Here is a 27,916-nt window from a genome sequence, read left to right on the forward strand (position 1 = left end):
ATGGATGCACCCGTTCCGATAGTTCGAACCGAAGGCGAACTTGCTGTTGCGGAGGAATTAGGGCAAAATGTTGATCATATCATCGTGAAGGTTGATGAGGTACGCTTTTTATTGCTGAATCTTCCGATTGTATAGTTTTCCCAGTTTATATACACTCCATCTTCTTAGGTTACATAAGAATGACGTATGGTTGAGTCAAATAAAGAAATAGCACCCGAGAAGTTAAAACTTCATCTTCCGTTCTTTTTTGCTTCACATGTCTAGTACACATTTTAACCTCACATGATGACAAGTCTTGAATTCAAGGTAGAAGTTGTATGGAAGGAAAAATGAAGTATATGAGAGAAAACTTCTAAAAAAGTTAGGTCTTAATAGGGAAAGCTTCAGTCGCCTTACTTTCTTCATTAAGTGAAAAAGGAACAAGTCTGTAGGCCCTCTTCTGTTATTGGATTCCTGCTCAGGCCATCTCTTACATATTAGTCACACAATTATGGGGTTTTGTTCTCCTGGAAACTATGTATTCGCTAATCCCTCACGGAAGGGTGTTACATGGTACACAATCTTTAGATTCAACTGTGTTGGACGGTTTTGGTTCTGACATGTATTTATATTTTGTAACTTTGTAGTTGTTTTGGACATAGGGTCAAAAGATTTGTAGCATTTGAGTTTAGATCATTAGTTATTGTGTTGTACCTGTCTTTTTCAACCATTTTTTAAGAATTTTAGTATTCTTTCTTGGTCAAAATAGAGTAGTATACAGATACAGATATGTGAATACATGTGAATATAGATTTGGGGCGATTAAATATAATGGACAACCATAGTTTTGTCTAACGATTAAGTTTCTAAGAGTTCATGTTTACCTGGAATAGAGAACAGTGCCCACAATCAAAAAAATGTACGTGCACAAAAAGGAGCGAGGGAAAACTAAAGCACAAAAATATATATAACTCACTCACCACAATCTTGTTGAATTTGGATTGGGGCGACGACACCTTTGGTCCTCCAGTTAAAACGGAATCAGGCAGAACATCATCGAAAATGGAAAGAATAGAGTTTTGCTGCTCTTACCGTCCCCCTCACAGCAAGTTTCCCAAAGGCTAGTTCATTACTCTTTCTCTTTCTAAATTACTAAACTACCCCCCCCCCCCTTCACATTCAAATATGATTTTCACTTTCATGCAAGCCCTCTTCTGTTATTTGATATGGTGAAGAATCATCTAGATATTTGATTTGTCAACTTAATGTTTGAAGGCTTGAAACAACTTTACTGAATTCAAGTGAAATCTTTCATGTAAAATATGTTGGTCTAAAACTAGTAATCATCCTTTTTCCATAATGTTAAGCTTTCTGTAAGAGTTGAGAGAAACTGATAATGTTAAGATTATAAATGGTGGTGGTGGTTTTAAGGTTTAAGTTTTTCTAATTTTTGTTAACGATAGTGATATCCAGTTGGCTTTGGCAGCCAATTTTAATGTGAGAGCAATCAGGAGATGAGTAAAACATTACGTGTTCTAAATGCTGTTAGAAGCCCAAAAACAAGGATTCCACTTAGAATACATCAATACAAGGTCTTTTTTAACACCTAAACATATTCAATTCCATAATTATTCTTCATTACATTAATGCTTTTAATATGTTCTTTAGTTACTTACATCATCAGTTCTGATTGGTCAATTGGTTAATGCCCACCAACATTTGTTGACACTCAGGATAACAAATTATCTTGGAATGAACCAAGTAAGTTCTATGTATTTCTCTTCACTAATCATTATGGTATAGCATATATGATATGAATTTTTCAGTTTTGATTGGTGGATTGATTCTCTTTTAGGCTTATTCTGCAGGAAGTGGTTATCATGCACTTGGCTTGTTCAAAGCTCACAGTATCATCAATAGTTCTTGATGCTACTCCCCTTGAAATTTTACTTGATAAGGTTTGTACAAAGTTTTATAGGATTAAAGTACACTAAAAAATGTCAATGGCTAACTTTTTGGGATTTTCAGTTATAATTGTGCAGAAGCATTTCTTATACTACAGTTGTTGCTCATGCAGATCAGACTAGCAGGAGGAAATTAGCTGTTATGCTTGTTGATCATTAACCTCTCTCCTCAAAGCACGTTTTGGATTTATTACTTATGTATGAAGTTGAAAAATTCAATATATGCAAAATTAAATGAATGATATAGTATATAATATGATTGAATATCACTTTTCCAGGTTCCTCTGTTACTAGGCATTGGGGAAGAAGATACAACCCTAAATAAGGTAACTGAAAGTGGCGATACTGATCTTGTTTATCTTGTTCTCTTTCATATATGGCATAAGGTATTTATTTTTTTCTTATTTGATTAATTATAAAATAATGCTAAAATTAAGTTCTCAATTTATTGGCTTGTATAGAGGCCAACATTGGAATTATTTGGAATGATACAAGCTAGACCTATTGCACACAATCTATTCATACGTTATGCAAGGTAAAGGCTATATATGTTTTTCGATTTAATTTCATATGAGAATATGAAGATTTTTTTGATGAATGTGTCTATTATTTCAGGTACTATATGTTGGATTAATGTCTAAGTCCATAACTATATTTGGTATGTACTTGACCCGACCCGGCATGGTCCATTTGGGTTGCACTTCACCGACACAATTTATATGGATAATCTTTTGAGAATAGTATGTTTATGATTACATATTAATATATTATAAGTTCTAATATATTATTATGGAATCATATTATTTAATTAGTATTGATCAAGAATTAATTTATAATTAATTAAGTGATCAAAATGAACTAATTAAATATGGACTCTTATATATATGGAATGGGCCAAGTTCATTTAGGTTGGGCTAAGCTTTCATGGATAGTCCATGGAGTGTTTAACCCATGGATCCTAGGAAATGAAAGGTCATGGGTATTAGGGTTTAACCCTAATCCTCCACACTATATAAAGATGTCCTTGGTTGGTGAAATTGGCACTAGTGTGGTACACTAAAAAGGGCTAGCCAATTTCACTAGAGAGAACCAAGTATCTATATTCTCTAAAGTCTTCCAAGGTGTTTTGGTGATTTGTGATTCCACTTGAGGCTTTCACACTATTGGGGCTAATCTCTTAAAGCTTGAAGACATCAAGCTACATCAAAAGGTATGTATTCTATCTTGTTACATTCATTGATTTGTATGCTAGATTAGGATAATACCTTGGAAGTTCTTATTTGCATGTATAATAGAGAAAACATAGATCCAAGGTATTTAGGGTTGCATGTACACTTAGGAGAGTTAGAATGCTCATAACCCAACAGTGGTATCAGAGCCTAGGCTTGTTTTCTAGTTACACTTGCAAAACTGCTTAAAAAAATCGAAATTGTTGCTGTCTGATCATCAGACTCGGCGAGTCCATCAGGAGACTCGGCGAGTCCATGCCTAAAAAGTGATCAAATCGATCCAACTCTCCGAGTTGGTTCATGCACTCGACGAGTTGGACCCCCAAACAGCATAAATTCGACTTTTTTTGGCTGGAATTGGACTAGGAACATTACCCTAAGATGTTTTTGAACTTATAAACTTGTTTTTGAAGTGGTAATGTTCATGCTAATCCAATTTCAAAGATAATTGTCAATAGATTCATGTTTTGTATTAGTTTAAAGGTTAGACTAATTACATAAAAAAGTTTGATTTGAATTATCTTGTTCTTATGAGTTGCTTAGATTAATAGAAAAGTTGAATGAAATAGTTGTTTTCAATCCAAATTAATCTAAGAGTTGATTCTAAAATGTGTTTTTGTAACTTGTCCTCAAGTTATATGAAAAGTCACATTTAAGTTTCATAAAACTCATAAAAGTTGGCAAAGGTTACAAAAATGAAGAGTCTAGTTCTAATTAATTGGAGTTATGACTCCATAATTTGTTCTCAAGTTATGGAGGACCAAGAGTCTCTTCATTAAATAAAAAAAAATAAAAAAAAATAATGTAACCTTAATTAATTTCATAAGTTATAAAATAATGAAAAGTTAATTCTTTTATTAGTTTAAAGTCTTCCATAACTTGTTCTCAAGTTATGGAACTTGAAGAGTTTTTGGATTAAAACTACTTTAAATACATAAGTTATGGAATTAATTAGTTTTGAATAGTTTCAAAACTTGCCCTCAAGTTTTGGAATTTGTAAAGTTTTCTCTTATGGATACTTTAATTCCAAGTTAGCCCTTAGAATTTTAAGAGTTAAAATTCAACCCTTATACTTTATAATACTATAAGTTAATAATATATATATATATATATATATATATATATATATATATATATATATATATATATATATATATATATATATATATATATATAAGAGTAAAGTCAGTCTTACCGCAAGTACGCCTCATTCACGAAGCCGATCTATAAGGTGGGTATAAGGTTGTTGCCTATAAAATGGCAACTTAATGGGTGTCCACTCTCACCCACCGCTTGCTTGACTGGTGGAGGGTCATTAGCCGAACGGGTTTGACAGGACTATAATTCTCTCTTCATTAAAAGTATTAATGATAAATACTAAGTAACTAAACTCTTAATAATTCCCAATCTTAGTTACTTAGGAAAATGTGAATAAGGTGCTAATCCATGAAATTATACTTTACACTTTGTCTAAGTCGTTAGAGGAGCGTGTGTGGTTAACCGGCACACTAACTTGGACTTAACAAGGTAGGTAAAGGGTGACTTAATATTTATCATAGTATCGATGGAGCGTGTGTGGTTAACCGGCACATCGATTGAGGGGTAAACACTTAAGGGTACCAAGTAATTTGCATGGTTACTTCACACCTTGTTTTGTGATCCTCGGCATCCCAGTCACAAAACCTGAAGGGCACACTCGAGATTGAAACATGCCATTGAACAGTTTAATGAATCTCAAAGATCTAGGAGTTTCAAATTCAATTAAAACCTAATAAATAGGAGTTTCAAATCCAATTAAAACCTAATAATACATTTCGTTTATCTTGGTGGAAATTGGTGAATCGTCATTCACCTACCTTCAAATATTTTATAGCTTGGATTACGGCATCCCTCTTCTAAGTTATAAAATAGTTTGTAGGGTCCTAGCCTTAATATTTCATATTGGGTGTCATATTAAGGAATTTAAATCAACTATCTTGAATATCTCCCATAACATGTATAGTTTAGACATTTATGATCTTCTCAAATCTCTTGAAACAAGCTTTCCTAAATGAAGATGATGTCCCTTGGAAATCATACTTCTTTCACCTCCTCCGATTATTCTCCCTAACCCACAAGTTCTTGAAAGGTTTAAGGTTACTCAAGCCCTATTGGCAAGGCAAGGTCTAGGTGTGGTCACATCTTGGAGATGTAGTCACATATTGACAAGCCGGGAGAGTTGGGTGTCAAAGTCTTGAGAAAGTTGGTTCAACTACTTTCTAAGTCACATAGTGAGTTCTTTTGGAGCACCTATGAAACAAACTATGACAAGACCCTTAATGATCTTATATATTTGCTAAGATCAACTTCCTGAAACTTTATGGACATTGACAATGGTGACACTGGAAATACAGAAAAAGCATTCTCTTCCCAAGGAAAGGGATTGACCATAGTCAACTAGGTTGACCAAATGGTAAAGAGAAAAGGCTAAGTCTGTAGTAGTCCTGTGTACCATTATCAAAGGGTCCATATGTTTATATTGCCAAAGAAAGGGGCATTCGTTGCGAAGCTGCCAAAATTTACCTAAGGATGTTAAAGTCAATAAGTTTGACTCTACTTCAGGTAAAGTCCACTATCTAACTCTGCTAAGTTTCTATTCTGAGATTCTTGATACATGATGTGACTGGGTCACATGGTGATGTTTTAAGAATCAAAGAAAAGTGAAGAAACTTAAAGAAAGAATATGCTGAATCTGATCGCATAGATGGATTTCTATCGCGTAGTTTGAAGATCGGATTCTTGAGCTACTTCTTAGGAGTTATGAGATGTTGCTTAGGAATAGATAACAACAAGTTTTTCATATGGATTGTAAGGATAAGTTTTGCGCAAAGTTTTAAAAAAAAAGGAAATTTTTGATTTTATTTATTTTAAAATATCCTTATAATGGCATTTGAGGAAAAATTGTTGCTTATATGATTCCATTAATAGCAAGAGTGGAAATATGAAATTGATTCCTTCATTTGTGGTAATGTCTAAATTTACCAAATAAGGAAAGATTCTCATCATCCAAAGTCTCAATTGGACCGGGACTTGGAATCATGCAAATTGTATAGCATGATGAATGAGAACTTTCAAGTATTGGAAAAATTAAGACTAACTACTTGTTCACATGGATGTGTGAGTCAAGTAATGGACTAAGGGATCGAGTACATAGTCATGTGCACTGATTAAGTCCACCACAAAAGATATAAGGCTATTCGTCATAGTTTACTAAAGCTCAGTAAATATGATTATACTTACAAGCTTAAGTGTAACTCTGAGACATTGGAAAAGGTTCCAATGTAAGGCAAAGCGAATAAGAAGAATCAATCTAGGCAGAAGGATAAAAGTTTCTCAAATCTGGAAAGATGGGAGAGTACTTTAGTATCAGTTTTGTGATCATCTTAATGATTAAGAAACCATATCAAAATTAGTTCCCTAAGGAAATCTTAGTGCATTCTTATGACTAAGAAGAGGAACTTGAATTGTTGAAATGGTTAAATCAAGAAGATGAGTCATACTACAAGTCTGAGAGTCATACTCCAAGATTGTAATTTGAGTGACATGTCTTAAACAAGGTTTAAAAACACTTGTCAAATGTAAGAGTAAAAGTTTTCTACTCTTATACATTTGAAATTGGTAAGTTGTGATGTTTTGGACCAACTAAGGCCAATTTTGTGAAGTGTTTGTCTTGATTAGAATCCGCACTATCTCTTGGATGTTTGACAAGGGAGTCTTATAGGTCAAGAGGACAGTGGGAGTCTTAAAGGTCTTGAAAGTATCAAGAACTAATCAAGAATAAAACCTAAAGTTCTTCACTAGCACACAACTTGAGGTTTATAACCTATCGTGTTGACATAGTCTGTGCCCATTCCAGTTAAAGTTGAGTTCTTAGAGTTCTCAATTGGTTGCACAACAACTTGGAAGCAATGGTAGGCCCTTGAGCTGCCAGGTGGCAAGAAGTTAAGATTGAGTTCAGTCCATATGAGTTTGGATTTGTCATTATCCTTGTCGTGTGACTATGGTTATGACAATTCACATGGATAAGAACACATACACCATTAAATCTAAGTGTCATAAGGTTTCTCTCCGATTCATGAAAATGATGGTGAGGAAACACTTTCACTAAGTAGATTTTAGCTAGATAGCCATTGTGATATTTGCATTCTCAAAGACGTTAGTGGAGCGTGTGTGGTTTACCGGCACACTAACCTGGACTTGTGAGAAGTGGCAAAAAGGTCTAACCATTATGATTACGGCATCCCTCTTCATAATTGTTTAGACACACAAGTGTGCTATCTAAGGGAAGGTGTATGATTTTGATAAAGTTCTATCAAAACAATCCAGTATCAGAAATCTGAACTTTGGTAAGAAAGTCAATAAAGTATTGATTTCTAGAAGTCCAGCTGATTTCTGAGTACATGTCAAAGCTAGTGGGAGCATAAGTGTTATGCTAATAATCATCATGTTAGTGGGAGCATGATAATTATGATAAAGATTGCAAGTTAACAATGTTAATTATAGAAAACAAAAGGTTTCAATTGGGAAAGAGTTGTTTGCTATAATTAAGGGAGCGAAAATTATACTTCATCTCAAATCTATAAGCTTAGATCGTGAGGTTTTAATCATTTATTCAAGGATATATATATGAATTTCATGTTGGAATGGCTCAACATAAGGAAATTATGTATATGGGTCCATTATTTGCGTTCTAAAATTCGATTATGATTACGACATCCCTTTTCATAATCTGAATTATGAGAACTTGGCAAATAAAAATGGAAATGTTATAGCAAAAGACTGGTTTAGTCTTTATGTGAGACATCATGAATCGTGTCCCGTATGCTTCGGATATAGGATCGATTACATGTGCTATATTCATCCTTTCTAAAATTTTCCAAATGCCTGGGGCATTAAGAAGGGAAAAGGTTTAGAAATGGATATGACTAAAAGGATTAAACAATTGTCGAGGACAATCTAAGGTTTACCAAAGATTGGTTGCTCAAGGATAGTTGGAAGTTTAGTGATAATTCTGGAAGGACCATATTGACATAATCTGTAAGGAGGCAACTCTTGTTCAGAAGCGATAGTCAAAATGGAATCTGGAAATGTTTCAAAGTTAGAATTTTCAATCTGTGTAAGATTAAGGAAACTTAATGCAAGATGGATGTTTCCAAGTTAGAATTTTCAATCTATAAGGAGGCGTAATCGAACTTTGTTGGACATGGTTCGCTCTATGATGAGTCGAGTTTCGTTACCAATCTCTTTTTGGGGGTATGCCTTAGAGACTGCCGCCCATATCCTTAATCTAGTCCCTACAAAGAAGGTTACCAAAACACCTCATGAGATATGGACTGGGAAGGTTCCTAATTTGGACCACATCAAAATTTGGGGTTGCGAGGCTTTCGTGAGACGTGAAACTCATGATAAGCTTGAACCCCGAAGTGAAAGGTGTATTTTCATCGGCTACCCATAGAAATCCTTCGGTTACCTCTTCTACAGACCCAGTGAGAATGTGGTCTTTGTAGCACGAAGAAGGATCTTTCACGAGAAAGAATTTATAAGCCAAGGAGACAGTGGGAGGCAGATTGATCTTGAAGAAATTCAAGAATCAATTGGTGAAGGAACCTCAGACACTAGCAATCAACCTGTGGAGGAAACTCCTGTTGATCCAGCTGACGAGTCTGTACCTCCGAGGCGTTCCACACGGGTTAGGAACACACCTTCGTTTTATTATGGCTTTCATATTACTACGGAAGGTGATACGTTTATTAGTGATAGTACACTGGTAAATTTGGATGAACCTAGCAGTGTTAAGGAAGCCATGGCAGGCCCGGAGTCTGCTAAATGGAAGGAGGCTATGGACAGCGAGATACAGTCCATGTATGACAATCAAGTTTGGAACTTGGTTGACAATGTACCAGGCCGTAAAATAGTCGGGTTCAAATGGATCTTCAAGAAGAAGACAGACATGGAAGGAAAAGTGCATACTTATAAGGCTCGACTGGTTGCGAAGCGTTTTACTCAAACTCAAGGTATTGATTATGATGAAACCTTCTCGCCGGTAGCAAAGATTAAGTCTATTAGGGTTATGTTAGCCATTGCAGCATTTCATGATTATGAAATATGGCAAATGGATGTCAAAACCGCTTTCCTTAACGGAAAGTTGGCTGAGGATGTGTACATGAATCAGCCAGAGGGTTTTGTAAGTGCAGAGTACCCCAATAGAGTATGCAAGCTTGAGAAATCCATTTATGGATTAAAACAAGCATCTTGTAGCTGGAATCTTTGTTTTGATGAGAAGTTAAAAGAGTTTGGCTTCTTGAGAAGAGAAGATGAGTCTTGCATGTATGTCAGAGCTAGTGGGAGTATAGTTAGCTTCTTGGTACTGTATGTGGATGACATACTACTTATAGGAAATGACATCCCAACCTTGCAGGAGGTTAAGTCCTGGCTTGGAAAGTGCTTTGCTATGAAGGACCTAGGGGAGGCTGCCTATATCCTAGGGATAAGGATATTAAGAGAAAGGAGTAGAAGACTAATTGGACTTAGTCAGAGTACCTACTTGGATAAGGTGTTGAAAAGGTTCAACATGGAGAATTCCAAGAAAGGAGATTTACCGATCCAAAGCAATACCAAACTGAGTAAGTCTCAGAGTCCGAGTACAGAGGCAAAGATAGCTGAGATGAGCCAATTATCGTATGCTTCCGTGGTTGGCTCGATCATGTATGTTATGACTTGTACCCGCCGTGATGTGGCATTTGCTTTGAGCATGGTCAGCAGGTATCAGGGGAACCCTGACAAGGCTCATTGGACTGCGGTAAAGAACATTCTCAAGTACCTGCGGAGGACTAAGGATTGGGTCCTTACCCTTGGTGGGAGTGATGACTTGAGAGTATTAGGGTATAGTGATGCTAGTTTTCAGACTGATAGGGATAATTTCCGCTCTCAGTCAAGCTGGATCTTTACCTGAAATGGAGGGGCAATCTCTTGGAAGAGTTCCAAGCAGGAGACGGTGGCTGATTCGACTTGTGAATCAGAGTATATAGCAGCGAGTGAAGCAGTGAAGGAGGCGATATGGCTAAAGAACTTCATCGGAGACCTTGGAGTTGTACCAGCTATTAAGGAACCTATGGAGATTTTCTGTCACAACAATAGTGCGGTTGCCTTAGCCAAGGAACCAAGAGAACATGGCAGATCTCGACACATTGACAGAAAATATCACTTCATAAGACACAAGATTGAAGAAGGACTCCTCGTGGCAAGGAGGATATCATCGGATGAGAATCCTGCAGATCCCCTTACGAAGGGACTGACGAGGGTTAAGCATTTTCAGCATGCGAGACGCATCGGGCTAAGGGACGATATTAGTTTTACAGATTAGATAGTTTTCCTGAAACTTGTAAAATGTAATCGACGTTTGATGATGAATAAAATTTTTGATTTATTTATGAGTAAAGTGTTACTATCATTGTCAATTATTTACTATTGTTTCAGTTTTGCATGTTTTGACTTCCAGAATAATTAATTTATTCAAACCTCCACAATCGATCATACGTCGGAAGTAGGTATGAATCAAGATTGTCATGAATTGGGTTTGTAGATGCCTTAAAGGTGTTTAGACATGGAAATGGTTGCTGCAACATTCATGAGTACTCATAAGTTATGAGTATTGGTATAAACCCACGCTCACTTGTATCACTTCATTGAATTTATCTCGAGTGATCGTGAGACGATAATATCATATAAATCTTCAAACCTAGAGATATGAGTTGTTACCTATGAGTTGGTTGTGCATTGATTGTACGTAAACGCATCAGTAACTTGATGTTATAAAATGTGCCTTTGTGTACAATTCAATAAATAGTAGAACAAGCATATCAGTCGAAGTTTATCTATTCCTTCTAGAAATAGAAGCGATATCTGGGCCCCTCGATGATTTTGTGTTGACCCATGTACCGGGCCCGGTCAGAACTAAACCGATGTGTTCAGTGAAGTTCTTCGTCAAACAAATCAGAAAATCGAGAAACAACTGCTAGACAATAAGCAAGACATAGTTCCATGTGTTTGTCCGGCTGAAATCATGAGAACAGAGGATTATGTGATCACTTATCTAAAATGGCGCTTCATAGTTCAACAGAGTCTTCATAGTTCGAGGGAGTTTTCGAGAGCTACGATTGCTGGTTGGTTCCTGAAGTTATAGGCAAATACAATTATTAGACTTATCCAAGTGGGAGTCTGTTGGATAAGGTGTCTAAGTCCATAACTTATTTGGTATATACTTGACCCGACCGGCATGGTCCATTTGGGTTGTATCTCATCCAAACTATTATGGATAATTTTATGAGAGTTATACACATATGTTTATTAATATATTATAAGTTATAATATATTAATATCAAGTTATGTTATTTAATTAGTTTTAGTCTTAAATTAATTATGAATTAATTTAGAGATTAAAAGGAAGACTAATTAGATTATGGGCTATTTGTTTTATATAGTGTGGGCTAATACTCATTTGTTAATGGGCTAGGCTTATGTGGAAGTCCATGGATGATCCATGGAGCTTTTAACCCATGGATCCTTGGAAAGGAAAAGACATGGGTTATTAGGGTTTCACCCTAACCATGCACACTATATAAGCATGCTTATGGAGCATGAAATGGAGTGATATGGGCATATTTAGTTATAAAATTCATGCATTATCTTAATACTTTATGTTGTTTTTGTCTCATTTAATGAACAAAATTTGCTTAATTAGATTAAATATTTCATTTTCAGCAACAAAGACATGCTCGGAAGGAAAAGGAAGCGGAACTAGCGATTGGAGGCTTGGATCTTGGATTTTGAAGAAAGAAGGATGTTGCTGGACAGCTTCACCCCTCGTCAGTGTTTTGGCCATATCTCATAAACCGTAACTCCGATTGACGAGATTCAAAATGTTCTGAAAACTAGACACAATTTCGGACGACTTTCATGTTTTGAGAAAATGGTGATTCCAAACGTACTCGGCGATTAGGGTCGATTACTCGCCGAGTTGGTCAGAAGTTTCGTGATTCTGGACGTGCTGACTTGCCGTACACGGGTTTTAAGTGATGGACTCGCCGAGTAGGTCACTGGACTCACCGAGTAGCCCCTGTTTTGTGAAAATCTATATAAAGGGACTTTCAGATCGATACCCTAGGAGAGAGATGAACCCTTGGAGGCCAATTGTCGACTAAAGGTGTTGTTGGAGCGTGGGAAGCAAAGGAATCAACCCTACATTCAATTTTAAGGAGAATCAAGTCAAAATCAAGTTTAATCTTACCTAATCTCTTATTTGAACTATGTTTTTATCAATTGATTTTGTTTTTGAGCTTGTTTCTGCTGTAATTATGAGCTAAAAACTCATAACTTTTGTTTAGGTAGATGAATTTGTGAACATGGATTGATTATTTGATTAGGATTAATTTTAATTGGTGATTATGTTTTATTAAGCTTGTTAAAGAACCTTATGTGTTAACAATAACTATTCTTCTGTTAATAAATCAGTAATTAAGTTGTATGAACATCTCTTAGTTGCTAATTTCATATGATTTACGTGACCACATAGTTGTATGTCTAGGAATAATGAATGTGAAACTAGAATTAACTAGAAGATAGGTAAGTTAATGTGTGAGCTTGTGTGATACACCATCAACAAGAGGTTAATTGAATAACCAATTTAATTAACCATTACAAGTCTTATTTAACCCGAATCAATAACTAGGAAATTCGTTAATTTAGACAACCGGCCACTGCTTGAGTTAATTTGTTTCCTAAGGATTAGTAATAGCAAACGTGAAACTAATCATCTTAGTCGGTAGCTAATGAAGAATTAATCTGATACATTGAAATCATCCATGGGAATAAATGAGTCGAACCTAAACAGAAGTCCTCTTTATTATTGAATTTAGTTGATTTTTATTTGCTTAGCTTTTAGTTTCTTAGTTTAAGTTTTAGTTAATTGTTTAAGTTCCTAGTCTTGCAAAACTAGAGAAAACCCCCTTTCTATTACTTGTTTTATTTAGATAATATTAGCATCTATTTTAATTGTTTACCATTCCCTGTGTTCGATACCCTACTTACCTGAACTAAACTGCTAATCGATAGGTACACTGCCTTTCGTGTGTTTGTCTTTGTGTTTAAGTTAGTAGGATTAAAACTAGTTCGTTTCACACACATCAAGTTTTTGGCGCCATTGCCAGGGAACGGTTCTAAATAGTTAATTTTATTTGCTAATTGTTATTATTTTTTTATTTGTTGATTAATTTTTTTTATTTAGTTTAATTTTTTTATTTTTATTTTTATTTATTATGTATTTTCCAAATCTTGATGCTTTTCTTGAGGAAGTAGTGCAGGAACTTGAGCAAGAATATGAGGAGTATGACTCAGATGATGATTTGAAGAAATTTGGAAGATGGTTAGATAACTTTCTGACTAACGAACAAGAGCAATCTGAGTCACAAGAGATAAATTTACTAGATGAAGAATTTAATCCAGAAAAAGATTTGGAGGAGCTGGAAAGGTTGCTGGCAGAAGGGTCAGATGAAGAACAAGAACAAGCTGCATTGCAGGAACCAAGCTGTGGTTTGACCATTACCACAACATGGTCCCCTGTTCTTCCGGTTTGTGTTTCGAAGCATGGGGTGACGATTCCAACTTTGGAGAGAGTTCTAAATCATGATCCATTTCTGATTAGTATCCAACCGGTTCCAACCCTTGTCAATATTCTTGGGTTTTATGTATTCAAGCTCGTTTGGCCAATTTTAGAAGTAAAGAGCCAAATTTCACAAATTGGTCCTAAGAAAATATTTAATGCAACGGATGGATTGGCATTGAGTCTATTGGAAGTTTATTAGGTTGGGAGTCCAGCTAAAGACTCGCATAAAAAGAAGCGCTTGCGGGAGGCAACCAGTCATTAGAGTTTTCTTTTCTTTTTCTTTCTAAACTTCTAGTGTTTAAGGATAATTTAGGATTTTTTTTTTATTTTAATGTTTTTTTTATTACTTGGTTTTGTTTTTGATCTTTTCAGTTCGAGTGCATCTTATGGACTCGCAGAGTCCATGTGAAAATTCACGATTCTTCTGCCATTTACGCTTCAACTCGGCGAGTTTACATACTTACTCGACGAGTCGCTCATTCTTCTTACTTTTGAGTTGAAGATTTGATGACATTTGATATGGGCATTGGTTCTATTCTTTGAAGATCATTTTCCGAGCATTTCCAAGAGTTTGTCCCTTATAATTGGAGCTGTACCACACGAGATTTTAACACCCAAGGCATGGATGAGCTGTTCCCATGCCAAGTCAGCTGAAGTTGGAGCTTTACATGAAGAAGATCAACCTCGCAACTGCTATCCCAGGGGAGTTTATTCCAATTCCCTCTTTACTTTTGTGTTTTTCTTTTTCATGCATAACATGCAATGGGGACATTGCATGATTTAAGTGTGGGGTAGGGGGTTGGTTACATTACATTAGTCAATTTAGAATCCTAATTTAGGCTTAATTTTTTTCTAAAAAAAATGCATAAAATTACTAGGATCTAATTTAGGAAACTTTGGTAAAAAAAACAGTTAGGGTTCATGCTAGTATTATGTTTGATGATTTTATGAAGACCCAAATGTTTAGTTGAGCCTATACACGTTACAATGAATTTGTGGCTTCCTTATTCTAGTGAAATCATGGGACCAAAACACGACCTCACTTAGTTTGAAGGATGCAATATGTTTAGCATCGTGTACCAAAAATGTATCCAGGAAAATTATTATCGTTAACCAATAAAGGTTGAAGTTGAGCGCCCCTGCTTAAGCATGTAGGGTTTTGAGTGAAAAAAAAAGTGAGTTACATGTTAAAAAGAGAGAGAGAGAGAGAATTACAAGAACAGTTTGAGGAATTTTTGGAGCATCAAAGTTAAGTATGAAATTAGAAGATCGAAAATTCTGAAGAAATTAAAAAGTTGAAGATACTAAAAATCAAACAACAAGGTGGTGAATTCAAAGAAATTAAAGATCAAATGTCAAAGAAGTGACGAATTCCAAAAAGCTCCAATGTGGTATCATAAATTGTAATTGTCTAGATTATGTATGCTTGGGTTGCTCAACCAAAAATACCTTGAGGTTAAGAGGTTTTCTGAGGATGGATTCGGAGGGATGCATAAAATGAGCATTGTTCGGAAAAAGTGAGCGAATGTTTATGAGGATTGTGAGTATTTGGAGTATGGGGGGTTATTAGGAAAATTTTAGACACAAATGCATGCGTTGCGGTCTTGGCATAATGGCTGGGTTCGATTGGGATTTTCATATGTAATATTAGTGTACTAAAATTCAGTTTTGCTTGGGGGCAAGCAAAAGTCAAGTGTCGGGTATTTTGATATGGGCATATTTAGTTATAAAATTCATGCATTATCTTAATACTTTATGTTGTTTTTGTCTCATTTAATGAACAAAAGGTGCTTAATTAGATTAAATATTTCATTTTCAGCAACAAAGACATGCTCGGAAGGAAAAGGAAGCGGAACTAGCGATTGGAGGCTTGGATCTTGGATTTTGAAGAAAGAAGGATGTTGCTGGACAGCTTGAACCCTCGTCAGTGTTTTGGCCATATCTCATGAACCGTAACTCCGATTGACGAGATTCAAAATGTTCTGAAAACTAGAAACAATTTCGGACGACTTTCATGTTTTGAGAAAATGGTGATTCCAAACGTACTCGGCGATTAGGGTCGATTATGTAATATCCCGAAATCGCAAGAGTAGAGTTGAAGGGCCAAAAGTGTAAGTTTGGAGGGTGACTCGGCGAGTCCATGGGTAGACTCGGCGAGTCAGGTCGCGACTGGGTCGCGTGTCTAGTGGCCTACTCGGCGAGTCCCAAAGATGGACTCGGCGAGTAGGTGCTGTATGAAGAAAACCCTAATTTCCGGGGTTGAGCCCTATATAAAGAGCCTTACACCCCTCCACAGCCTCCCTTGTTCCCCCCTTGAGTTCCAGAAGCCCTAAGTTCGTGGAGAAATCTATTGTGGAGCAAGTTAAGGCTTGGAGAGGTGTTGATTGAAGAAATCTTGAAGGAGAAGTGGTTTGGATCAAAGGGCTTTGCTTGGATTCAAGTTTTGCAGTTATTGAGGCATCTTTTGAAGGTAAAATCTTCGTCCTTAAGCTGTGCATTCTAGTTCCATCATGTTGGGTTGTGTGGGGTGCTTGGTTGTGTGATATTTCGTTATTGGAGGATGGATCTGAGGTTGCTACCTCAGATCTGGAGTGGAGAAGACATTAAGTGCATTAAAGCCCCAACCTTTGTATTGTTAATGAAGCTACCATGTCCCAAACCTTGGTTTTAAGGTGAAAATGGCTTAGATCTCGTTAGATTCACGTAAAGTTTGCCACTTTACGTGATATATGGATTGTAGGAGGTTGGATCTATGTTTTGGATCAATTGCATGGCCTGAGATGCTTCTGTATGGATTCAGACCGGTGGAACTCGGCGAGTCACATGGGTGGACTCGACGAGTAGGTTGAAGATGGCCTTGAACTCGACGAGTTGGAAGAACAACTCGGCGAGTAGGTTGAAGATGGCCTTGGACTCGACAAGTCCAGTTGGACTCGGCGAGTCATGTCGAGGAAGTCCCAATATTCCTGGTTGAGTCGACGAATCGGTGAGTCGAGGGATGACTCGGTGAGTTGGGTGCGAGTGGACTCAGAGTTATTGCACTCGACGAGTCCTGGGGTGACTCGGCGAGTTGGGTCGCTAAGTGAGGGAAGTTCTGAGCATAAGGACTCGGCGAGTCATCGGGTTGACTCGGCGAGTAGGGTCTGTCAGGGGTTGACTTTGACTTGTCCAGGGTTGACCAGTTGTCTTCCAGGGGTATTTTGGTAATTATGGGTATTTATTGGGTTATTGTTTGATGTTCAGTGAAGGGGTTGTGTCAGAGTTCGGAGCAGCGGGATCTTATCTTTTCAGCCGTCAGTTTCGAGGTGAGTTATCCTCACTATATTGACAGGGTCTAAGGCACCAAGGCCGGCCCTTTATTGTAATGAGATTCAGTTACGTTTATCATATTATTGTTGGTTGTGTCTGCATCCTGGTAGTTAGGATGGTACATGCTAGGGGACCTTGTAGAGGTCAGTTCTTGATATGCAGAGTAATGCTATGCTAGTGATCGGGTAGGTCGGTAGCCGGTTAGAGTAATGATATGCTATGTGATCTGTTTATTCGGTTTGTTGATTATGACTGTTATATGAATGTATGTTGTGCACATGGTTGTTTGGACTAGAGATGGGTTGAGGCGGGTCCTGCTTTGTGCTGTAGGCCAAGATACCCAGGGCGGACCGGTTGTTCCGAAGGCCCAGTGAGCGATCCGGATAGGCTGTAGGCCCCACGAGGGCGGACCAGACGTGCCGAGGCTCGGAGAGTGGACCAGGCGGACTGTAGGCCCGATGCGGGCGGACCAGTCACACTGTAGACTCAGAGAGTGGACCAGGTGGGTTGAAGGCCCGATGCGGGCGGACCAACCCCACTGTAGACTCGAAGGACATGACTAGACCCGGAGGATGGAACCGATGGACTGAAGGCCCGATACGGCGGACCAGTCACGGTAGACCCGATATGCATGATTGTTCTATGATCTGTTTTGTTATGTATGCTTTATATGTTTTGGACCGGAAGGTCACGGCCTGGAAGGGCGTATACGTGGTTGGTATTTTGGGGGTATCTCACTAAGCTTTCGGGCTTACAGTTGTGGTTTAATGTTTTTCAGGTTCTTCAGGAGACTGTGGCAAGGCGAAGGCGCGATCGTACCGTTCCTCATGATTTTGTAACAACGTGATTCTGGGAATACTTAAATGAATTGTATTGAAAACCTTTTTGTACACATTTTAATGAAAATCGGGTTGTTTTGAAAATTTTAAATTGGTTGTATTTTCGGATGTTACAAGTTGGTATCAGAGCCTTGGTTTGAGTGAATTGGAGGAACACTTGTGTGACTCCAGTCTCAAATCGAGGAGAGTTTTCAAAAAGAGAATTTAAAATGGTTTTCAAAATAAGTAAAGGAGGACGCGGAGGTACGATCAGCCAGAGCCAGTAAGTAACCCCAAAATATCATACATGGCAAGTGTTTTATTGAGCTTTGATAGAACAGCATGCTAGAGTTAGGCTAGGGATCTTCGGGATTTATTGATGAGTTGCCTGATTTATGATGCCTGCTAGTCTAGGGTTCCTTGTGAAGAGATTTCTAGTGTTCCTCTAGTGGTGAGGATAGAGCGTTGTTATGTGTGTCGCTAGGGTGTTGTGGGAGTACTTCATACAAATATGGGTTGGTGTGGAAGGTAGTATGGGCCCGTACTACTGAAAGCACGGACTCATACACGTATCAGGGAAACCATGACCTCTAGGGTTGGGATGAGAGCTGGTTCCCGGAATAGTGGAATATGTCTGAGATTAGTGTTTTATTTTCAGTATGGAGATTCCAGGGCATACTGGGAGTGGATCCGGGTCAGGATCAGGAGCAGGAGAGGGAGCTCCAAGTGGGTCTGCACAGCCAGAGGTTGTCAGTCAGATGAGTACGCTCGAGTTGGATGCGAGGATTCGCGAGATTCTGCATGATGAGGTTGCTGCATTGATTCGGGCTGAGCTGCCAGAGTTGTTTGGGTCGATCAAGACCGCCATGGTGGAGTATTTTGATGAGCGTTATGCGGCTCTCACGGAGACGGCTGCCGCGGCGGCAGGGGGAGGAGCCAGTAGAGGTTTTCAGTATCGGGACTTCGATAATACGAAGCCTCCCACTTTTGATGGAGTTCAGGATCCGATCGTTGCTATGAGGTGGTTATCAGATGTGGAGGGATGTTTCTTCACGTGTTCATGCCCTGCTGATCAGAGGGTGAGGTGTGCTTTGAACCTGTTGAGGCTCGGAGCAAAGGATTGGTGGAGATTGACCTCGGGATCGTACTCGGATGCACAGAGGGCTGCGATTTCATGGGATCGGTTCAGGGAGATGTTCAGTACTTGTTATGTTCCACAGGTCGAGATGGAGAGGTTGGCTCAGGAGTTCTTGGAGCTGAAACAGGATTCGGAATCGGTGACGGAAATCACCAGGATGTTTACTGAGCGGGCGATGTTTTGCCCTGAGTTCGCTTCGGAGCAGGCTCAGATGTCTCAATATCAGAGCATGCTAAAGAGGGATATCAGACAGTTTGTGTCTGCGCAGAGGTGCGAGACTTTGCTGGAGTTGCAGGAGGCCGCCAGGCGGCGTGAGTTAGAGATTGAGTTACAGATGTGGGAGCTGAGGCAAGCTCCGGTTCAGTCGCAGCCGGCGACGAAACGGTCTAAGACCGTTGGTTTCAGGATGGGAGATCAGGGTGGCCACGTCTGTGGTAAGTGTGGAAGGGGTCATGTCGGGGTTTGTCGGTCCGGTGGAGCATGCCGCAAGTGCGGGAAGGAGGGACACTATGCGAGGGATTGTCGGCAGTCGGTGCCGGTTCGGGATTTGAGGATATGCTATCATTGTCATCAGGTTGGACATTTGAAGGTCAACTGTCCACAGATTGCTGCAGGATCGGTGCAAGCTCCAGCACCGGCTACGTTGAGGATCACAGGTGGAGGTCAGGGTGGGGCGGAGCCCCCAAGGGCTTAGGGTCGTGTTTTTTAGCTTGCTGCTGCTGCGGGTATGTTTCTTTCTGATGTTTTGATTATTTATGATTGTTGTGGAGTATTGTTATCTGCTAGTTTCATTGGTTGGCTATGGGAATTGCGTTTCGGGTTTCTTGTGGTATTCGTTGTTCCTTGAGGGATTGGCGAGTTGTGATCGAGATTTTGGTTTTAGTAGTTTGTGTCCCTTGAGGGATCGTTATGGTTATGGGAGTGTACTTCGAGCCATCATCGATTATCTTTGTGAAGGTTGGTGGCGAAGGCGGCGTTAGTTTGGAGGCTAGTTGGATTCTGCAATCTGAGGAACGGAAAGATGAAGGTTGAGTCACTTTCGAGCGGGTTGTACAGCAGGGGAGCATGATTTGTATGAAAGCTGTTGGTACTGGTGAAACGCACTTGGAGTGCATGTGTTGATTCCTGCGAGGTGCTTTGGGAGATCGGTGATGGCGACCGGTGATTTTCTGTCAGTGTCTTAAGTGGGGGAGAATTGGAAATTCTCCGGATGATCGTTGGGCATGGAAGGTTGTTTAGCCGCTTGGGGAATTCAACGATATTTCTATCAGATGAGAGCAGGCTCGTATGGGTGAGCAGTAGGCGTGCGGGGCGAAATACAGACATAGAGCAGTTGATTGAGGGAGGCATGGGGGCAGGCCGGGATCGAGTATGTATGATGGAGATAGAGTTCGGAACCCCTAGAGGGCTAGAACGGTATGCACGGGAGGATTTCCCAAAGAGATAGTTCGGAATGATGATTGATTGTGGAGCGGTCCGGATAGACTGAAGGCCGGTAGGCGTACCAGTCAGGCCGAAGGCTCGGAGGACGGTCCAGTCAGATTGGCTGAAGGTTCTGAGAGTGGTCCAGATTGGCTGAAGGCCCGGGGAGGCGGTCCAGTCATGCTGAAGACTCTGCGAGTAATATTGGATCGGTTGGAGGTTATGGGTTGCGTATGTTGCAGTGGGAATACATTGGGAGGTCTGGCCCCGGCAAACGATCTTGAGCAGTGAAGGTAGTGCATGGGCTTGAGAGTCCTTGTGATGAGAGTCAGAGTAGCGGTAATGCATGGATGTTGAGTACACTTTAAAGAGGTAATGTGGCGTAGGATGAGCACCATGGTGCCTGTCATGGTGACTGGGCAGACGAGTGGTTTCCTTGGTAAGGAAAGAAGGAGGAATGAAACTCCGGAAAGGGAGTGCGAACTCGCGGAAGTGAAAGCGGCAGTGTAGAGTTGCGATCGCAGTGGTCCGTCGATGGTCTTTGAGTAGTGTGTTACAGCGGCGGAATATAAGTTTATTCGACTCGATATGTTGCTCAGGGCGCGGAGGGAATATCGCGACGTGGAGCCAGGGAGAGGAGTTCGGAAGGGATGCAGAGCAAGAGTCTTGGACTCTCAGTGAGGGTATGATCAGGGTTCTGGGTATGTATCAGTGGTTTATCCTGTAAGGATGTTGAGGATATCGTCAGTATATCGGGTTATCCACACCTGAGGGTGCTAGAGCTAGATCGGCATATGTGCGTGATGGCGAGAGGAGAACTTGGGGGAGTTGCTCCGAGATGGAGGAAGGGGTCTTTCGGTCGGCATGGGATGGATAGAGTGGATTTCGGATCGGGACTCCGATAGTCCGTGGCTTTATAAGCCATATGAGTCAAGTGAAAGATGAGGATTTGAGTAATAATGCATCATGGGTAATTCTCGGATTGTCGAGCGTGGTTATCGGAGGGTACAGTTGGTGCCCGGCTTGAGCAGGTGGTGAGGACACCTTATGGAGGGAAATAGTGAGCTTCTGGTTTTATGGATGTACCATGAGGGACTTGGTTCGGTCAAGGTCAGGTGGCGCGTCGTGGGAAGTAATTTGTATATGAGATGCCGAAGGCTTCGAGGACGAAGCCCAATTTAAGTGGGGGAGAATTGTAATATCCCGAAATCGCAAGAGTAGAGTTGAAGGGCCAAAAGTGTAAGTTTGGAGGGTGACTCGGCGAGTCCATGGGTAGACTCGGCGAGTCAGGTCGCGGCTGGGTCGCGTGTCTAGTGGCCTACTCGGCGAGTCCCAAAGATGGACTCGGCGAGTAGGTGCTGTATGAAGAAAACCCTAATTTCCGGGGTTGAGCCCTATATAAAGAGCCTTACACCCCTCCACAGCCTCCCTTGTTCCCCCCTTGAGTTCCAGAAGCCCTAAGTTCGTGGAGAAATCTATTGTGGAGCAAGTTAAGGCTTGGAGAGGTGTTGATTGAAGAAATCTTGAAGGAGAAGTGGTTTGGATCAAAGGGCTTTGCTTGGATTCAAGTTTTGCAGTTATTGAGGCATCTTTTGGAGGTAAAATCTTCGTCCTTAAGCTGTGCATTCTAGTTCCATCATGTAGGGTTGTGTGGGGTGCTTGGTTGTGTGATATTTCGTTATTGGAGGATGGATCTGAGGTTGCTACCTCAGATCTGGAGTGGAGAAGACATTAAGTGCATTAAAGCCCCAACCTTTGTATTGTTAATGAAGCTACCATGTCCCAAACCTTGGTTTTAAGGTGAAAATGGCTTAGATCTCGTTAGATTCACGTAAAGTTTGCCACTTTACGTGATATATGGATTGTAGGAGGTTGGATCTATGTTTTGGATCAATTGCATGGCCTGAGATGCTTCTGTATGGATTCAGACCGGTGGAACTCGGCGAGTCACATGGGTGGACTCGACGAGTAGGTTGAAGATGGCCTTGAACTCGACGAGTTGGAAGAACAACTCGGCGAGTAGGTTGAAGATGGCCTTGGACTCGACGAGTCCAGTTGGACTCGGCGAGTCATGTCGAGGAAGTCCCAATATTCCTGGTTGAGTCGACGAATCGGTGAGTCGAGGGATGACTCGGTGAGTTGGGTGCGAGTGGACTCAGAGTTATTGCACTCGACGAGTCCTGGGGTGACTCGGCGAGTTGGGTCGCTAAGTGAGGGAAGTTCTGAGCATAAGGACTCGGCGAGTCATCGGGTTGACTCGGCGAGTAGGGTCTGTCAGGGGTTGACTTTGACTTGTCCAGGGTTGACCAGTTGTCTTCCAGGGGTATTTTGGTAATTATGGGTATTTATTGGGTTATTGTTTGATGTTCAGTGAAGGGGTTGTGTCAGAGTTCGGAGCAGCGGGATCTTATCTTTTCAGCCGTCAGTTTCGAGGTGAGTTATCCTCACTATATTGACAGGGTCTAAGGCACCAAGGCCGGCCCTTTATTGTAATGAGATTCAGTTACGTTTATCATATTATTGTTGGTTGTGTCTGCATCCTGGTAGTTAGGATGGTACATGCTAGGGGACCTTGTAGAGGTCAGTTCTTGATATGCAGAGTAATGCTATGCTAGTGATCGGGTAGGTCGGTAGCCGGTTAGAGTAATGATATGCTATGTGATCTGTTTATTCGGTTTGTTGATTATGACTGTTATATGAATGTATGTTGTGCACATGGTTGTTTGGACTAGAGATGGGTTGAGGCGGGTCCTGCTTTGTGCTGTAGGCCAAGATACCCAGGGCGGACCGGTTGTTCCGAAGGCCCAGTGAGCGATCCGGATAGGCTGTAGGCCCCACGAGGGCGGACCAGACGTGCCGAGGCTCGGAGAGTGGACCAGGCGGACTGTAGGCCCGATGCGGGCGGACCAGTCACACTGTAGACTCAGAGAGTGGACCAGGTGGGTTGAAGGCCCGATGCGGGTGGACCAACCCCACTGTAGACTCGAAGGACATGACTAGACCCGGAGGATGGAACCGATGGACTGAAGGCCCGATACGGCGGACCAGTCACGGTAGACCCGATATGCATGATTGTTCTATGATCTGTTTTGTTATGTATGCTTTATATGTTTTGGACCGGAAGGTCACGGCCTGGAAGGGCGTATACGTGGTTGGTATTTTGGGGGTATCTCACTAAGCTTTCGGGCTTACAGTTGTGGTTTAATGTTTTTCAGGTTCTTCAGGAGACTGTGGCAAGGCGAAGGCGCGATCGTACCGTTCCTCATGATTTTGTAACAACGTGATTCTGGGAATACTTAAATGAATTGTATTGAAAACCTTTTTGTACACATTTTAATGAAAATCGGGTTGTTTTGAAAATTTTAAATTGGTTGTATTTTCGGATGTTACAGATTACTCGCCGAGTTGGTCAGAAGTTTCGCGATTCTGGACACGCTGACTTGCCGTACACGGGTTTTAAGTGATGGACTCGCCGAGTAGGTCACTGGACTCGCCGAGTAGCCCCTGTTTTGTGAAAATCTATATAAAGGGACTTTCAGATCGATACCCTAGGAGAGAGATGAACCCTTGGAGGCCAATTGTCGACTAAAGGTGTTGTTGGAGCGTGGGAAGCAAAGGAATCAACCCTACATTCAATTTTAAGGAGAATCAAGTCAAAATCAAGTTTAATCTTACCTAATCTCTTATTTGAACTATGTTTTAATCAATTGATTTTGTTTTTGAGCTTGTTTCTGCTGTAATTATGAGCTAAAAACTCATAACTTTTGTTTAGGTAGATGAATTTGTGAACATGGATTGATTATTTGATTAGGATTAATTTTATTTGGTGATTATGTTTTATTAAGCTTGTTAAAGAACCTTATGTGTTAACAATAACTATTCTTCTGTTAATAAATCAGCAATTAAGTTGTATGAACATCTCTTAGTTGCTAATTTCATATGATTTACGTGACCACATAGTTGTATGTCTAGGAATAACGAATGTGAAACTAGAATTAACTAGAAGATAGGTAAGTTAATGTGTGAGCTTGTGTGATACACCATCAACAAGAGGTTAATTGAATAACCAATTTAATTAACCATTACAAGTCTTATTTAACCCGAATCAATAACTAGGAAATTCGTTAATTTAGACAACCGGCCACTGCTTGAGTTAATTTGTTTCCTAAGGATTAGTAATAGCAAACGTGAAACTAATCATCTTAGTCGGTAGCTAATGAAGAATTAATCCGATACATTGAAATCATCCATGGGAACAAATGAGTCGAACCTAAACAGAAGTCGTCTTTATTATTGAATTTAGTTGATTTTTATTTGCTTAGCTTTTAGTTTCTTAGTTTAAGTTTTAGTTAATTGTTTAAGTTTCTAGTCTTGCAAAACTAGAGAAAACCCCCTTTCTATTACTTGTTTTATTTAGATAATATTAGCATCTTTTTTAATTGTTTACCGTTCCCTGTGTTCGATACCCTACTTACCTGAACTAAACTGCTAATCGATAGGTACACTGCCTTTCGTGTGTTTGTCTTTGTGTTTAAGTTAGTAGGATTAAAACTAGTTCGTTTCACACACATCATGGAGCCTAAGGAAAACTAGTGAACTAGTGTGTGTGTGCTTGTGTGTGGCCGAATTTATACAACTGTGTATACTCTCTCAAAGTTTTCCAAGAGTTTGTGGTGTTTTGTGATTCCATTTGAGACATTCACACTATTGGTGCTTGGCCCTCAAACTCCTTAGAACCAAACTCATCAAAAGGTATGTAATCTCTTCTAACTCTTTTATGTTGAAATGTTCCCCATGCCATGTTAGATAGGTTATAAACCTTGGAAAATTTATTATTTTGCATGTATTTAGACAAACATAGATCCAAGGTTTATTAGGGTTGCATGCACACTTAGGAAGTGTTAGATTGCTCAAAACCCAACAATGATATCTAGAATGGAGGAATATATGATCCCTTATCTAATGGACAAGTTCGTTGACAAGATCAGAGTTCGACAGCGGCTTTAAGAGCTACGATTTCCAGTTAGGTTTGAAGTCATACGCAATAATAGTTTTAGACTTATCCAAGTGGGAGACTGTTGGATTAATGTCTAAGTCCATAACTATATTTTGTATGTACTTGACCCGACCCGGCATGGTCCATTTGGGTTTCACTTCACCGACACAATTTATATGGATAATCTTTTGAGAATAGTATGTTTATGATTACATATTAATATATTATAAGTTCTAATATATTATTATGGAATCATATTATTTAATTAGTATTGATCAAGAATTAATTTATAATTAATTAAGTGATCAAAAGGAACTAATTAAATATGGACTCTTATATATATGGAATGGGCCAAGTTCATTTAGGTTGGGCTAAGCTTTCATGGATAGTCCATGGAGTGTTTAACCCATGGATCCTAGGAAATGAAAGGTCATGGGTATTAGGGTTTAACCCTAATCCTCCACACTATATAAAGATGTCCTTGGTTCATGAAATTGGCACTAGTGTGGTACACTAAAAAGGGCTAGCCAATTTCACTAGAGAGAACCAAGTATCTATATTCTCTAAAGTCTTCCAAGGTGTTTTGGTGATTTGTGATTCCACTTGAGGCTTTCACACTATTGGGGCTAAGCTCTTAAAGCTTGAAGACATCAAGCTACATCAAAAGGTATGTATTCTATCTTGTTACATTCATTGATTTGTATGCTAGATTAGGATAATACCTTGGAAGTTCTTATTTGCATGTATAATAGAGAAAACATAGATCCAAGGTATTTAGGGTTGCATGTACACTTAGGAGTGTTAGAATGCTCATAACCCAACACTATATGCATGAGTTTCTCAAGGATTTCTTTCTTTATACTGGTCAACTTCATGTAAGTCTGTTTTGATAAACACTGAGATTTGATTTGGTAAAACAAAAGTAGAAGTTTGTATGTAATTAAGTGTTGTTGATGTAGGATGTTGCCTACTTGTTGTGGAAAGAATCATGGGAATTTGCAAAGAATTCAATGGCAACTAGAGGATCTCCACTTCATACTCCACATATAAAACTCATTGAAAAAGCTCAAAACCTTTTTGCTGAAACTAAGGAACATGTTTTTGAGTGAAAAGTTTCTGAAGAACATGCTAGATTATTACGGTATGACTTGTTTTAAAAGTCCAAAAAACTTTGAACTTACTAAATATTAATTTCGATCATCAGATTAGCTGGTTACAAATGCCTATCAGACTGTTTCTTCTTGAGGTCTATCTTACTTCCACCTTTTCATCTTAATTATAAGGTAAGTGTCTTATTTGGTGCTTCACTTGCATATATTTATCTTATTACCTCATTTTGTTATTTGTATTCTTACTATTAGTTAAAACTTTCATTCTTTAAACATTTTATATATTATATATAGCAAGTTAGCAACTGATTGCACGATAAATAGATAATTTTCATCTCTTAGTTGATGTGGATGCCAACTTAATATGATGTTTTTTTATACAATTTGTGTTTCGGATACAGGGGAAAGCTTCAGAACTCAGACATTTATGGTAGTGGAGGTTTCTAACCCATACTCATCCTTATAATTGAAGTCTTGTTTCTTTTTTATCTTACTTAATTATAGACTAAATGTGGACTAGTCTTAATCTACTAAGCTATATATATGAGTGTTTATTATAGCATCCTACTTTCATTTCATCTTAGTACATATAAGAAGGTTAAACAAAGTAGCTCGGATTTTTGTGAAGGTGGTGACCAAGTTCTTGTGGTTCTACTATTATTTGTTGATGATTTTCATCTCCATCACACTTGATATTACATTTATTATTATTGAAACGATTATTTGTATGACATTTAATTTTGTGCAATGGATTGTATTTTTATATATGATATTTTATTTTGTAATATGAGACATTAAATGTTAATTTAATTTGAAAATTAGTAAATCTATGAATATATATATATTTTTTTAAACATTTAAGATTAGGACACATAAAAATGTGTGTCATCTTCCTTTATAAAAGGGGATTTAATGATACGCATTGCGTTTCGTAAACGTGCGTCGTAAGTTTACGACACACAAATGTGTGTCGTCTTCCTTTATGACAAGGCCTTTCGTGATACACATTGTGTGCCGTAAATGAGCATCGTAAATGCGTGTCATAACTGCATGTCGTAAATGCGCATCGTCTATAGACGATGCGTAAAAGCGTGTAGTCTCTCGTTATGACACGACCTTCCTTGACACGCATTTGCGCGTCGTCTGAGCGTTTTACGACACACATTGTGCTTCGTAAAAAGATGTTTTTCTAGTAGTGGTAATACAAATAGGCAGATTAGGGTTTAAAGTAAACCCAAGAACCTCGAATATAC

General features: G+C 39.3%; 1 pseudogene; it reads left to right on the forward strand.

Moving 5' to 3' along the window:
• Positions 1-27,097, forward strand: LOC145006633 (protein VACUOLELESS1-like; annotated as a pseudogene).
• The last annotated feature ends 819 nt before the right edge of the window (positions 27,098-27,916 follow it).

Source organism: Lactuca saligna, chromosome 7 (genome assembly GCF_052625555.1).
Source record: "Lactuca saligna cultivar CGN05327 chromosome 7, ASM5262555v1, whole genome shotgun sequence".
Lineage (NCBI taxonomy): Eukaryota > Viridiplantae > Streptophyta > Magnoliopsida > Asterales > Asteraceae > Lactuca > Lactuca saligna.